At 46.5% G+C, this 12,240-nt stretch overlaps 1 protein-coding gene across 1 annotated transcript in view; it reads right to left on the bottom strand.

The window, feature by feature from the left end:
- EFCAB6 (EF-hand calcium binding domain 6) overlaps nt 1-11,784 on the bottom strand; it is a gene marked incomplete at its 3' end in the record, with an annotated part of 234,913 nt that extends 223,129 nt beyond the window's left edge. The window contains exon 1 of the mRNA XM_080704765.1: nt 11,759-11,784. The remainder of the gene's footprint in view (nt 1-11,758) is intronic.
- Nucleotides 11,785-12,240: the final 456 nt, after the last annotated feature.

Here is a 12,240-nt window from a genome sequence, read left to right as displayed (position 1 = left end):
AAGTTTTCAACAGAAAATTATAAGCTATACAAAGAAACAAAAGAGTATGGGTCATACAGAGTTGTCTTCAGAAACTATGCAAGCAAGAAAAGAATACAGTAAAATATTTTTAAAGTGTTGAGAGAGGGAAAAAAAAACACCAGCCTAAAATTCTATATACAGCAAAATATTCTTCCAAAGTGAAGAAGAAATAAAGGTTTTCTCAGTCAAATAAAATTCGGAGAATTTGTCACCATCAGACCTACTTGAAAAATATGTTAAAAGAAATTCTTTAGGAAGAAGAAATAATAATATAGGTCAAAAACTCAAATCCGAAGTGTGGTGGTGCACACTTGTAACCCCAGCATCGGGGAGGCTGAGACAGGAGGATCGAGGATCATGGCCCCCTCGGCTACTTAGTGAGGCCTCTGCAACTCAGTGAGACTCTTTCAAAATAAAGAGTAAAAAAAATAGGGCTGGGGATGTAGCTCAGAGGTAGAATGCCCTGGGTTCCATCCCCAGTACCGCAAGAAAGGAAGAACATCAGAGAAAGAATAAGGGAAGGTAAAATAAACACACATATATATATACCTAAAAACACATCCCAAATATATACAAAGCAAAAACTGACAAATCTGAAAGAAGAAATGGACATTTTAACAATAATAATCGTAGAGAATGCAACAGTTTTAATAACGGGGAGACAAAAACGATTAAGAAAGTAGGACACCACTATTCATTTGAACAAAACTAAAAAACAAAACCAACAAGATCTAACAGACACCTAAAGAACATACCCACCCAGCAGAACATCAGAAGAATATTCCTCTCAAATACACATGGAACATTCTCCAGGATAGACCATATGTTAGGATAGAAGACTTAATAAATTTAAAATGATTGAAATCATCAAAATATGTTCTCAACCCACACTGGAATGAAATAAGAAATCAATAACAGAAGGAAAGTGGATAATTCACAATTATGTGGAAATTAAACAACATGACCCTAAATAACACACAGGTCAAAGGAAGATGATCCCAAGAGAAAACATGGGTGAAAATGAGGGCGCGGCACGCCAAAACGCACGGGGTATAGTTAGAGCAATGCTCGGCAGAAACTTAGAGACGCCGGTGCCTAGATTTAAAAATACCATCTCAGCCAGATGCGGCGAACACACCTGTGAGCCCAGGGCTTGGGAAGACAGACAGGACGATCACAATGCTGAGACCAGCCTCGGCAACTGGCGAGATCTGTTTCAAAAGTTAAAAAATAAAAAGAGCTGGGAGTGCAACTCAGTGGTAGAGTGCCACTGGGCTCAATCCCCAGTGTGGAAAAGGAAGGAAGGGAGGGAGGGAGGGAGGGCGGGAAGGAGGAAGGAAGGAAGGAAGGAAGGAAGGAAGGAAGGAAGGAAGAAAGGAGGGAGCGAGCTCAAGTTAATAAACGAAGCTTCTTCCTTAAGAAACTAGAAAAATAAGGATAAACTAAACTCAAAATGATCAAAATGAAGGAAACAGAGTAGAAATAATAAGATGGAGAATGGAAAATCAACAGAGAAAACCAGCACAACAAAAAGTGAGTTACTGGAAAATGTCAGCAGGACAGACAATTTCTTAGCTAGGCTGGGCAAGAAAAATGAGAAAACACCCAAGTTACTAAAATCCAGAATGAAAGGGGGACAGAAGCACTGATAGAAATAAGATCACTAGGGCGCACTGTGAACAACTGTATGCCAACCAATCAGGTAGCCCAGATGAACTGGGAGATTCTTAAAAAGACATAAGTTACTGAACTGACTAAAGAAGGAACAGGAAATCTATATATAACTGTAACAGAGAGTGAATTCATAACCAATGAAGTTCCTGAAAAAAAAAAAAAAGTCCAGGACCAAATGGGTTCACTAGTAATTCTACCAAATAACTAAATAAAAATTAGAACCAACCTGTCACAAACTCTTCTCAAAAAAAAGATCAAGCCGGGTGTGGCGGCGCACGCTGGTAACCCCAGCATTCGGGAGGCTGAGACCTGGAGGATCGCGGTTCGCAGACATCCTCAGCTACTTAGTGAGACCCTCTGCAGCTCAGTGAGACCCGGTTTCAAAAATAGGGCAGGGGGTGTAGTTCAGAGGTCAAATGCCCCTGGGTTCCATCCCCAGACCCGCAAAAAAAAAAAAAAAATCAAAGAAGGGGGGGCTTGGGATACAGCTCAGTGGTGGCTCTGTGTTCAATCCTTAGCGGGGGGGGGGGGGAGGAGGAAGAGGAAGAGGAGGAAGAGGAGGAAGAAGGAGAAATACTTCCCAACATACTCTATAAAGACAGTATTATCCTGATATCCAAACCAGATAACACCTTCAGAAGAAATGAAAGCCAAAGACCAAAATTCTGTATGAATGTGGGGGAAATTCTCAAGAAAATACTAGCAAAGCCAATCCAGAAACATATAAAAATTAGTATGACTAAATTGGATTTATCCTAGGAATGCAAAGGTGGTTGAACATTCAAGAGTCGATCGATATACCATGTTAATAGAACCAAGGAAAAACACATCATCTGAATAAATACAGAAAAAGAATGTCACAAAATCATAGTTACTTTTATGTTCAAACTAGGAATAGAAGGGACCTTCTTGACCTAATGAAGGAATTCAAGAAAAATTAACAGACAATATCGTACTTAGGTGCAAGACCAAAGTATTTACCCCTAAGATCGGTGATGCCCTCACCACTTCCTGTCCGTGCTGTTTTAGTCAGAGGAATTAGGCAAGGAAAAGAAATACAGTGTCCATACTGGAGTCAAGAAGTGTACCATTTCTGTTTACAAGTAATATTCTTGTGCATATAGAAAATCCTAAGAAATATAGACACACACTATTAGAATAAATAGGCTCACTAATATTGTAGAATATCAGATCAACATGTAAAGTGAATTAAAGTCCTCTATATCTCCCATGAAGAATATGAAAATATATATATATTTTTTGGTGGTACTGGGGGTGGAACCCAGAGGCTTTCTACCTCCGGGCTATACTCCCAGACCTATTTTCTATTTTACTAGGAAACAGGGTCTCACTAAGTTGCTGAGAGCCTCACTCAGTAGCTGAGGCTGGCTTCGAACCTGCGCGATCCTCCTGTCTCAGCCTCCCGAGCGCGGGGATTACAAGTGTGAGCCACCACGCCCGGCTTAAAAATAAAAATTTAAAAACAATCTCATTCACAGTATCATGTAAGACAGGAATAAATTCAACAAAAATAATTACACGATTTGTATACTGAAAAATAAGACATACTGGAGAAGAGTAAACGAGAGCTGGATGAGTGTAAAAGCATCTCGGGTTCACGACAAGACGGCAGCGGGACCCAAACTGATGTGCAGCATCAGCTCTGCGCTTCTCGGAGCCTCGGCTGACTCTCCCAGAAACTGACAGGTAGATCCTAAAATCCGTGAATGTGAATTTGATGAAATGTGAGAAACTCAGGATAGCCAAAGACACACCTTGAGAAAGAAGACTAAAGTCAGAGGACTTACGCTTCCCAATTTTGAAACTTACTGCAAAGCTACAGTAATCACGGCAGTGAGGCGCTAACATAAAGACAGGTACAGATGAGTGGGACAGAATACAGGGCCTCGGCAGGAAACCTCATGCTTATCATTAATTGACTGACAAGGATACCATTCAGCGGAAAAGTCCTCTCCACAAACAGTGTTGAGGCTAGACACCCACTTGCACAAGAAGGAAGTTGAACCTACCTCACACTATATGCCAAGATTAATTCAAATAGGTGAAAGGCCTAAATTTAAGAAGTAAGCTATAAGTTCTTAGGAGAAAATATAGGCATAAATCTTTGTGATTTGGGATTACACAATTATATCTCAGATGTGACACCAAAATACGAGCAACTAAAGGATAAATAGATTATGTGGACTTCATCAAAAATAGAAGCCTTTGTGTTTCCAAGTGCTACCGGGTAGGGCAAGAGCCCAGCCTTGCTGGCTCTGAGTAAAATGTATGTTCCTGCCAATTTAACTCCAAGTATCTGTGGGGTAGATGAGTGGTAGGGCTGCCTCTTGGCCCCAGGAAGTAGTTTTGACCCAGTAATAAAAAGAGACTATCAAGAAAATGAAAAGACAGCACAGAATGGAATAGTTCTTTGCTGGTCACAAATCTGACATGGATCTAGAGCATAAGAATACATAAAGAATTCCTGAACTCAACAATAAAACAACAAATAAGTCAATTTAAAAGTGGGTAAGACCCTTGGCAACTCAGTGATACTCTGTTTCAAAATAAATAAAAAGAGGGGTTGGGAGTGGCTCAGTGCCTCTGTACCTGGGTTCAATCTCCAGTACTAAAAAAAAAAAAAAAAAGGAGAGGGGAAGGAGAGGGGAGAGATTTACAGGGCCGGGCACAGCGGCAGGAAACTATAATCCCAGAACTTGGGAGGCCCACAGGAGGTTTGCAGGTTCAAGGCCAGTGCACAGTAATTTAACGAGACCCTGTTTCAAAACAAAATATAAAAGAGGCTGGGGATGTAGCTTACTGGTAGAATGTTCCTGAGTTCAATCCCCAGTAAATGAGAGAGAGAGAGAGAGAGAGAGAGAGAGAGATTGATTGATTGATTGATTGATTACAAGTAAGAGGAGGAAACAGGGAGACAAGTCTTCTGCAATCATTCAGGCAAGAAGAAACCCTGGCTCAGACCGGGATGGTTTCCAGAGAGATCAGACTCCAGATGTATTCTGAAGAGAGCCATCTCTGTTCTCCCTCCGCTTTGCTGATGCAGGAGAGAGCCGGGCAGAGGGGTTATTAGCTAGATAGGGAGACTCAGGCAGAAGAGGCACAGAGGGTAACCAAGATCCCAGCCTGGACAGGCGGACCCTGGGACGCCTGCCCATCAGATATCCAAGGGGAGATTCCCAGTGGGCGGTTAGATATATGAGTCCAAGTTCAGGGAAGAGACGGAGATGGAGACAAAAGCTTGGAACTGTCAGAATATACTATCTATGTAGCTTTGAGTAACCAAGAACATGGCTGTAGAAAAGGGTTCAGGGCCGAGCCTCGGAGAGGTCTGACAGAGTCCAGGGTCTTGACTATCCCAGTGGGTCCCTGCAAATCAAGGGTGCGCGTGAGGGAATATGAAACGTGGACACCTTTGCAAGGGACACCAAGAGCGATGGCAATTTCCACGCAACTGAAATAAGGGGAGACCAAGAAAATGAAGAGACCGGAAGCATCTAAGAAGGAAAATAAAATACCAAATTCAGTTAGTTACCGGGGTGCTACTCTGAGCCAGGAAATGTGCTTAAGGTTTATGAAAACCTGCCCTGTACGCCTCCCGCGGCCCATCAGTCACTGCTCTTCCCACTGCACAGCTGAGCCTTGGAATGGCCTGAGCTGCCCAGGTGCTGAGCCCCAGCTGGGGACTGAGCCGCACTCTTCCTGATCCAGGAGAAGGGTGCTCCCGGGTAGCAAGTTCCTACAGCTGTCAACGGCCAAGGCTTTCCTCCTCCTGAGTGCGTGGGGGCGGGGAGAGGGAGGGTACTGAAGACTGAATCCAGCCAGAGTCATTCTGCCTCGGAGTCACACCTCCAGCCTATTTCATTTTCTATTGTGAAACAGATTCTCACTAGGCTGAGAAGGCTGTCCTCGAACATATGAACCTCCAGTGTCAGCCTCCCAAGTTTGGGATTACAAGTGTGCACCCCACACCCGGCACTTTTTGCACAATAATGAGTTTGTCGAAGGCAGTGAGGGGTCAGGGCTGCACAGGGTGTTGGGCCGGTGAGGAGCTTGGCCTCCCTCCTCTCTTGATGTTCAGGCCTACGCGGAGCACTGTGGTTACTGCTGCCGCACAGAACCGTGTTCTTTATTTTACTCATAAATTCCCTTCCTACTAACAACAAGGCATGCCGGGCTTTGGCCTCGTGCCTTATTACGCCACCTGAGGAGTGAGATAATCACCCAGAAATGTACTGCCTGTTGTGCGTTTTATTACTTGAATACAAAGGGAATTCAATTCAAGAAACACTTAGCTGAAGACAGCATGAAAAGAAAAATCCTAATCATATGAAAAGTAGTCCCTCCTGATGCCACTGACCACGCCGCAGGACAATCCCTTCCAGCGGGAGAGGCGGGCCGCACGACCCACTGGGTCTCCTCCACTTCAGATTTCTACCAGTTGCCAGCTCAGAAAAGCTAGCGAGACTTCAGTTATGATCCAGAAATTCCAAGAAGCCAATCTGGGTCGTGCTTAGAGACGGAGTCTACTTAGTGCTGGACCTGAATGTTCTGCTGTGAGTGTTTTCCAAGCAACTCCTCGCTCTATGGAGCATCCTCCAGCAGGAGCTGTGGGCCGGGGAGAGAGAAATGTGGCCCGCTCCATCCGCCAGCACCTGTCTAACCAGGACTCGGCACACACGGGCAAGTGTCTTAAAAATACAGGAACAGGGGCCCCACCGCCCTAACACGGGACGCAGGGACTCAGGGTTGTGTGGGGCCTGGAGAGTCGATCTCACAGGAGAGAGAGAGCACTTGGCAGAGGCTGGGGTCAGCTGGGGGAGGTGCAGAAGATGATTAGGGACACAGAGGCGCCGCTGAACGGGAGTAATAGCTTCTAACGTCTACAGCCCAGTAAGAGTGCCACGCTGACAACAACTCAGTGTATTTCAAAATAGCTAGCGGAGAGGATCTTTTTCCTTTTTTTCAGGTACTGGGGATTGAACCAAGGGTGTTCTACCACTGAGCTCCTCTGTATTTTGAGACAGGGTCTCACTCAGTTGCCTGGGCTGGCCTCAAACTTGCAAACCTTAGCCTCCCAAGTAGCACAGGCGCACACCACATGCTTGGCTAACAGTGGAGAGGATCTCAGATGTTCTAGACACAAAGAAATGATAAAGGAAGCCGAGTGTGGTGGCGCAGGCTTGTCATCCCAGCATTCAGGAGGCTGAGACTGGAGGTTGGCGGTTCGCGGACAGCCTCAGCTACTTAGTGGGCCCTCAGCCACTCAGTGAGACCCTGTTGCAAAATAAAGAATGAAAAATAGGGCTGGGGGTGTAGCTTAGAGGTAGAATGCCCCTGGGTTCCATCCCCAGTGCTGCAAGGAAGGAAGGAAGGAAGGAAGGAAGGAAGGAAGGAAGGACGGACTGAAATGTCAGGAATGCCATAGGCCCTGATTCAATCTTTACACACCATAAGCATGTATTCAAATGCCATCCTGTATCCCATCAACAGCTATAGTTGCTATGTGTCTACTAAAAATTAAAGTGGTATTTGTAAGTTTACAAAAACAAAAAGGGATTCAGTGTGTCTCTAGGAGAGTTGTCTTCCTAGATTGCTGAATGTGGCGCGAATCGTCCACCTCAGGAGCTAACGACTCTTTTCACTGGTCATCCAAAGAAGGAAGAGATCCCTTCCATTTACAGATTCCCAAGCAGAAATAGCGTTTTATTGTCATTAATGTCATCATTACGTTTTCTCTTAAATTTGTATTCGTTTTTTAATAGCTCAATCCTCTGGTGAAAAGGAAAGAATCTAAAGATAAAAAAAATCAATTACATTTTTTTTGCGGGTCTGGGGATGGAACCCAGGGGCATTCTACCTCCGAGCTACACCCCCGGCCCTATTTTGTATTCTTTATTTTGAAACCGGGTCTCACTGAGTTGCGGAGGGCCTCACTAAGTAGCTGAGGCTGTCCGCGAACCGCGATCCTCCGGTCTCAGCCTCCCGAGTGCTGGGATGACAAGCGTGCCCACCACGCCCGGCTACATTTTTTATTTTTTAACAACACTTAATCGTCATTATAGAGAACAACAAAAGATCGGTGACACGTTATCTTTGGAAAGATCTTTTGCAAATTTTTCTTCTAAAAAGAGGCAAACATGAAACTATAATTCTCCCATAGATCACACCTGTCTCTTTCACAGGACTAGACAAGGCGGCTAAATTTTATTCACAAAAGCCCCAAGCTGCAGCCCCACTGCTGGAGTGGAGCGCAGAGTCCTGCTGATTCACGCCGCACGTCCTCCCACTGAGAGCGGCACTGCTTCCCCATCCTACATACCAATGCATCGTGTTGACGAGAGCTGGCACATTACTCCACGGTAATGAAAGAAAATCTCATTATTTTAAAGATAGCCCAGTGATCTTCATTTATCAACTGGAAAAATTTATTTTTATTTGTTTCCATTATATATTATATTATATGATATTATTATATTTTTGCTTTCTTATAACTTGAGAGGGAAATCAGATCTTGGTATTATGAAAATTGTTAAAACAGGAATAAAGATCATTATTTTTAAATGCAGTTACTTTATACCTAACAAATTCATCTTACACTGGGCGCGCGCACGTATAACCCACTCAACATTTTCAAGGTTGAGGCAGGAAGGTCACAGGTTCAAGGCCAGCCTCAGCAACTTAGCAAGACCCTTAGTTTCAAAATAAAACATAAAACAGGGTGGGGGGGATAACCCACAGGCAGAACACCCCTAGGTCCAATCTTAGTGTCACAATAAATAAATACAAATTAAAAAGAGCTAGGGATGTAGCTCAGAGATAGAGTGCCTAAGTTCAATTCCCAATACCAAAATTTTTAAATTGTAGAGGCTATTAAAGCAGGCATGTAGCTTTAAATCAGCGGACCTCAAAGTGCAGTCCCTGAGGGGCCTGGTCAGCAGCCCCTGGGCACTCCTGAAAGGCTCTCTCTCAGATTCCACCCATCCAGCCAACTGGGTCAGACCGCCAGGGTGGGCACAGCAGCTCAGGTCAGATGCCCGAGACCCCCACTTTCCAGGCACCGGAGGTTGGTGGGTAAATGCGAGCCGGTGGGCTTTTTAAAAAGCGGTTCACAAGCCAGGCGTGATGGTGCACGCTTGTGATCCCAGCATTCGGGAGGCTGAGACAGGAGGGTCACAGTTTGTGGACAGTCTCAGCTACTTAGTGAGGCCCTTTGCAACTCAGTGAGACCCTGTTTCCAAATAAAGAATAAAAAATAGGGCTGGGGGTGTAGCTTGGAGGTAGAATGCCCCTGGGTTCCTCCCCAGACCCCTCCCCCAAAAAAGTGGCTCATGTGCGAAGCTCCCGCCCTTTGCCAACAAGTGAGAAGCCAGCAAGTGTCGCGTCGAGGGGACACCACTCACAAGAACCAAGCCCCAGCCTGGCTGGCCACGGGAGCTGGCCCGCTCAGTCATCAACCTGCCAACCGCCCAGTGAGTTAGACACCATTGTCTGTGTTTTCAGAGGTGGAGAAATTAAATGTCAGAAAGAAAAAGCCAGATTCACTCAGTAAGACACAGGCTCTCCAGGATTTATTCCTAAGCTTTTGCTTTTGCCAATGAGCCAGGGTGTGTGTGTGTGTGTGTGTGTGTGTGTGTGTGTGTGTGTTAATATGCATGAGAAAGATGCATGTGCATTCTGCTTTTCTCTTTCTTTTTTTCCTTCTCTCTTACTCTCTTACTACTTTGTGTGTGGTACTGGAAACCGACCCTGAGGACATTCTACCTCTGAGCTCACCCCAGCCCTATTTGCTTCCCCTCTGGAAACAGTCTCACCGAGTGGCAAAGCCGGCTTCTTTGAACCTGAAATCCTGCCTCGGCCTACCCGATGGTGTGCATTTTTATAGAAACAGTAAGAACAATGACACTTGCATGTATTTGAAAGGGAAATAAGACAAGCCCCGTAGCAGTCCACAAGAATGACTTTGGTTTGTAAAAGTCGAGCACCTCAACCTTCTCAAAAGAACACATGGGCAAGTCATCTACATAAATTTCCAGTCGAATATTAGGGTCCGGGGTTCGTGGCGCCAACACTGAAAGCCCACGGTGGCCTCTTCCGTCCCGCCTCAGACTGCCTAACAGCTCAGACAGACCGCTCTGGCAACCCCTAAACGTCGGAATTATAAGAATGCAAGTTGATTTGCAAATAGATTCCAAATGATAGGGTATCATAAAAAACAATTTTGCCAGTCATCTGAATTCAATTTAGCAGAAACATCCACAGTTATAAGCTGACCTTCCTCCACGCCAACAGCCTTGCGCGCCTGAGCCACAGCCACCCCACTGGGTCTCCCTACGTCCCTGCACGCCTCCCTCCTTCCCCCTGAACCCCATTTAACAGACCCCTGCTCCCACAGCAGGGCTTTCAAGTCTACACACACACACACACACACACACACACACACACACTGCACGCCACACTCACTGCATGCATGCCATGCACCACACACACCTAACACATGCTCACCACACGCCATGAACACACCCCACGCATACACACCCACATATCACAACACACACCACACATGTATTCACCACACACACCACATACCGCAGACTCACACTATACACTTACCGTACACACCCCACGCCACACTACAACCACACACATCACACGCATATCACAAACACACCCCACTCATACCCACACCACAAACATGCCACAGGCAACTCACACCACACACGACACACACCCCATACCTCACACACTCACACCACACACTTCCCAAACACCCCAGCCGCTCAGCGCATGCGTGTGCGCGCACACACACACACTCAGCCTCCACAGACACACGCCTGCGTGTTATTTGAGACAGTCCCTCCCTTTCCCACCATGTGGGGTAGAAGCCTCCACCCTCAGTGCCCACGCGGTGTCAGTGAGGATTCCTTGATTAATGCCTGCGACCCTCGACCCGCATGGATTTTGGACCCCGGCCTTTCCCAATAGACCACGGACGTCATGAGAGCGGGGCCGTGGCTGAGTGTGAGCCCAGCCCTCAGTCAATCCTCCAAAGTCATGAGCACTGTGTCCCGCTGAAGGAACTGAGTTTCTGCCATAATAAGATCCTAAATAAACAGCTTGGGTGGTTTTGTCTAATATGCTTTCTCCACCGTGGCCAGAAAAATCTCATTTCAGGAGCTGTCTCAGAAGTCCAGTATTACCTAACGGGCACGTGCATTCTCCCACCACACTGCTGGTGCTGCCAGACCCAGCTACGGAAACAGGAGAAAACCCAAGTCTGGCCAGAACACTGGCCACTGCCCCTCCCCCGTCCAAGGGCACTTGGCGCCCTTCCCAAGCCTTCAAAACCTAAGTGATGGTAACAGTTTCTCCTCTCTCGGGCCCTCTGCACAGACAAGGTGCACCTAACTGTCCCATCCTAGCCCTGCTGAGTGGGAGCCGGCCTCCAGCTGAAGCAAAGGCGCTTCCCTGCGGGAGAAAAACTGAACCATTGGTTGCTGGCGCCACCTAGCGCTGGAAAAGGGAATCCGCTTCCAAGAACACTCGTCTTTGCCAGGGTGGCCCTGGGCAAGCCCGTGACTAGCCTCTGAGTCCCCGTGGCTAATCCTGGCAGTCCGACTGCACCCAACACAGGGTGTTCTATACTAAAACGTGCGAGCCAGTGCTCGCTTAGACAAACAGCAGGGTCCCTGGACATTTGGGCACAAAAGTCACCCGTTAGTCAGGCGTGGTGGCGCACACTTGTAATCCCAGCATTTGGGAAGCTGAGACAGAAGAATCAGGTTCGCAGCCAGCCTCAGCTACTTAGTGAGGCCTTTGCAACTCAGTGAGACCCTGTTTCAAAATAAAGAATAAAAAATAGGGCTGGGGGTGTAGCTCGGAGGTAGAATGCCCCTGGGTTCAATCTCTAGTACCGCAAAAAAAAAAAAAAAAAAGTCAACAGTTAGTCAACATCTGTCACCTCGACAAGTGGCAGTGACCACAGGGACGCGGCCACAGGAAGGCTGCCCGCCGAGGCCCCTCTCTCGGCCCGGAAGCCGCTCACCTGGCTTTGGTGCTGCCCGACTTGGTGCTGTTGAGTTGAATGCCATTTGTTTTCATGCTATTTCTTTTCATTTCCTTCAAGACAAAATATTTCTGAATTTGAGAATCCTGAAAAATAAGAGAGCAGCGGGGTTAGTGTAGACCAGCCGCTGATGTCCTTGGCTAGCTGCTCGAGCCGTAGGAACAGGGTCTGCTGGAAAGATGCTGGGGAGGACGGGAGTCAGGTAGTCGTTCTGTGTCTTGAATTTCACCAGCACGTATGAGGGAGGAGCAGGGGAAACGGGGAGCTACAGAGAAAGAAACAGAGCAAATAATGTCATGTGCATACACTAGTGAACCTCACTAGCAGATAGAATTGCAGTGCACCATTAAAAAATTAATTTAAGAGCCAAGAGTGGTGGCACATGCCTATAGTCCCAATACTTGGGAGGCTGAGACAGAAGGGTCAGTTTCAAAGCCAGCCTCAGCAATTTGTGAGGCCCT

The sequence above is a fragment of the Muscardinus avellanarius genome (genome assembly GCF_963383645.1).
Source record: "Muscardinus avellanarius genome assembly, chromosome: 11".
NCBI classification, from domain to species: Eukaryota; Metazoa; Chordata; class Mammalia; order Rodentia; family Gliridae; genus Muscardinus; species Muscardinus avellanarius.
The sequence above is the reverse complement of the archived record's forward strand: the minus strand, read 5'-3'. Positions and strand labels throughout refer to the sequence as shown.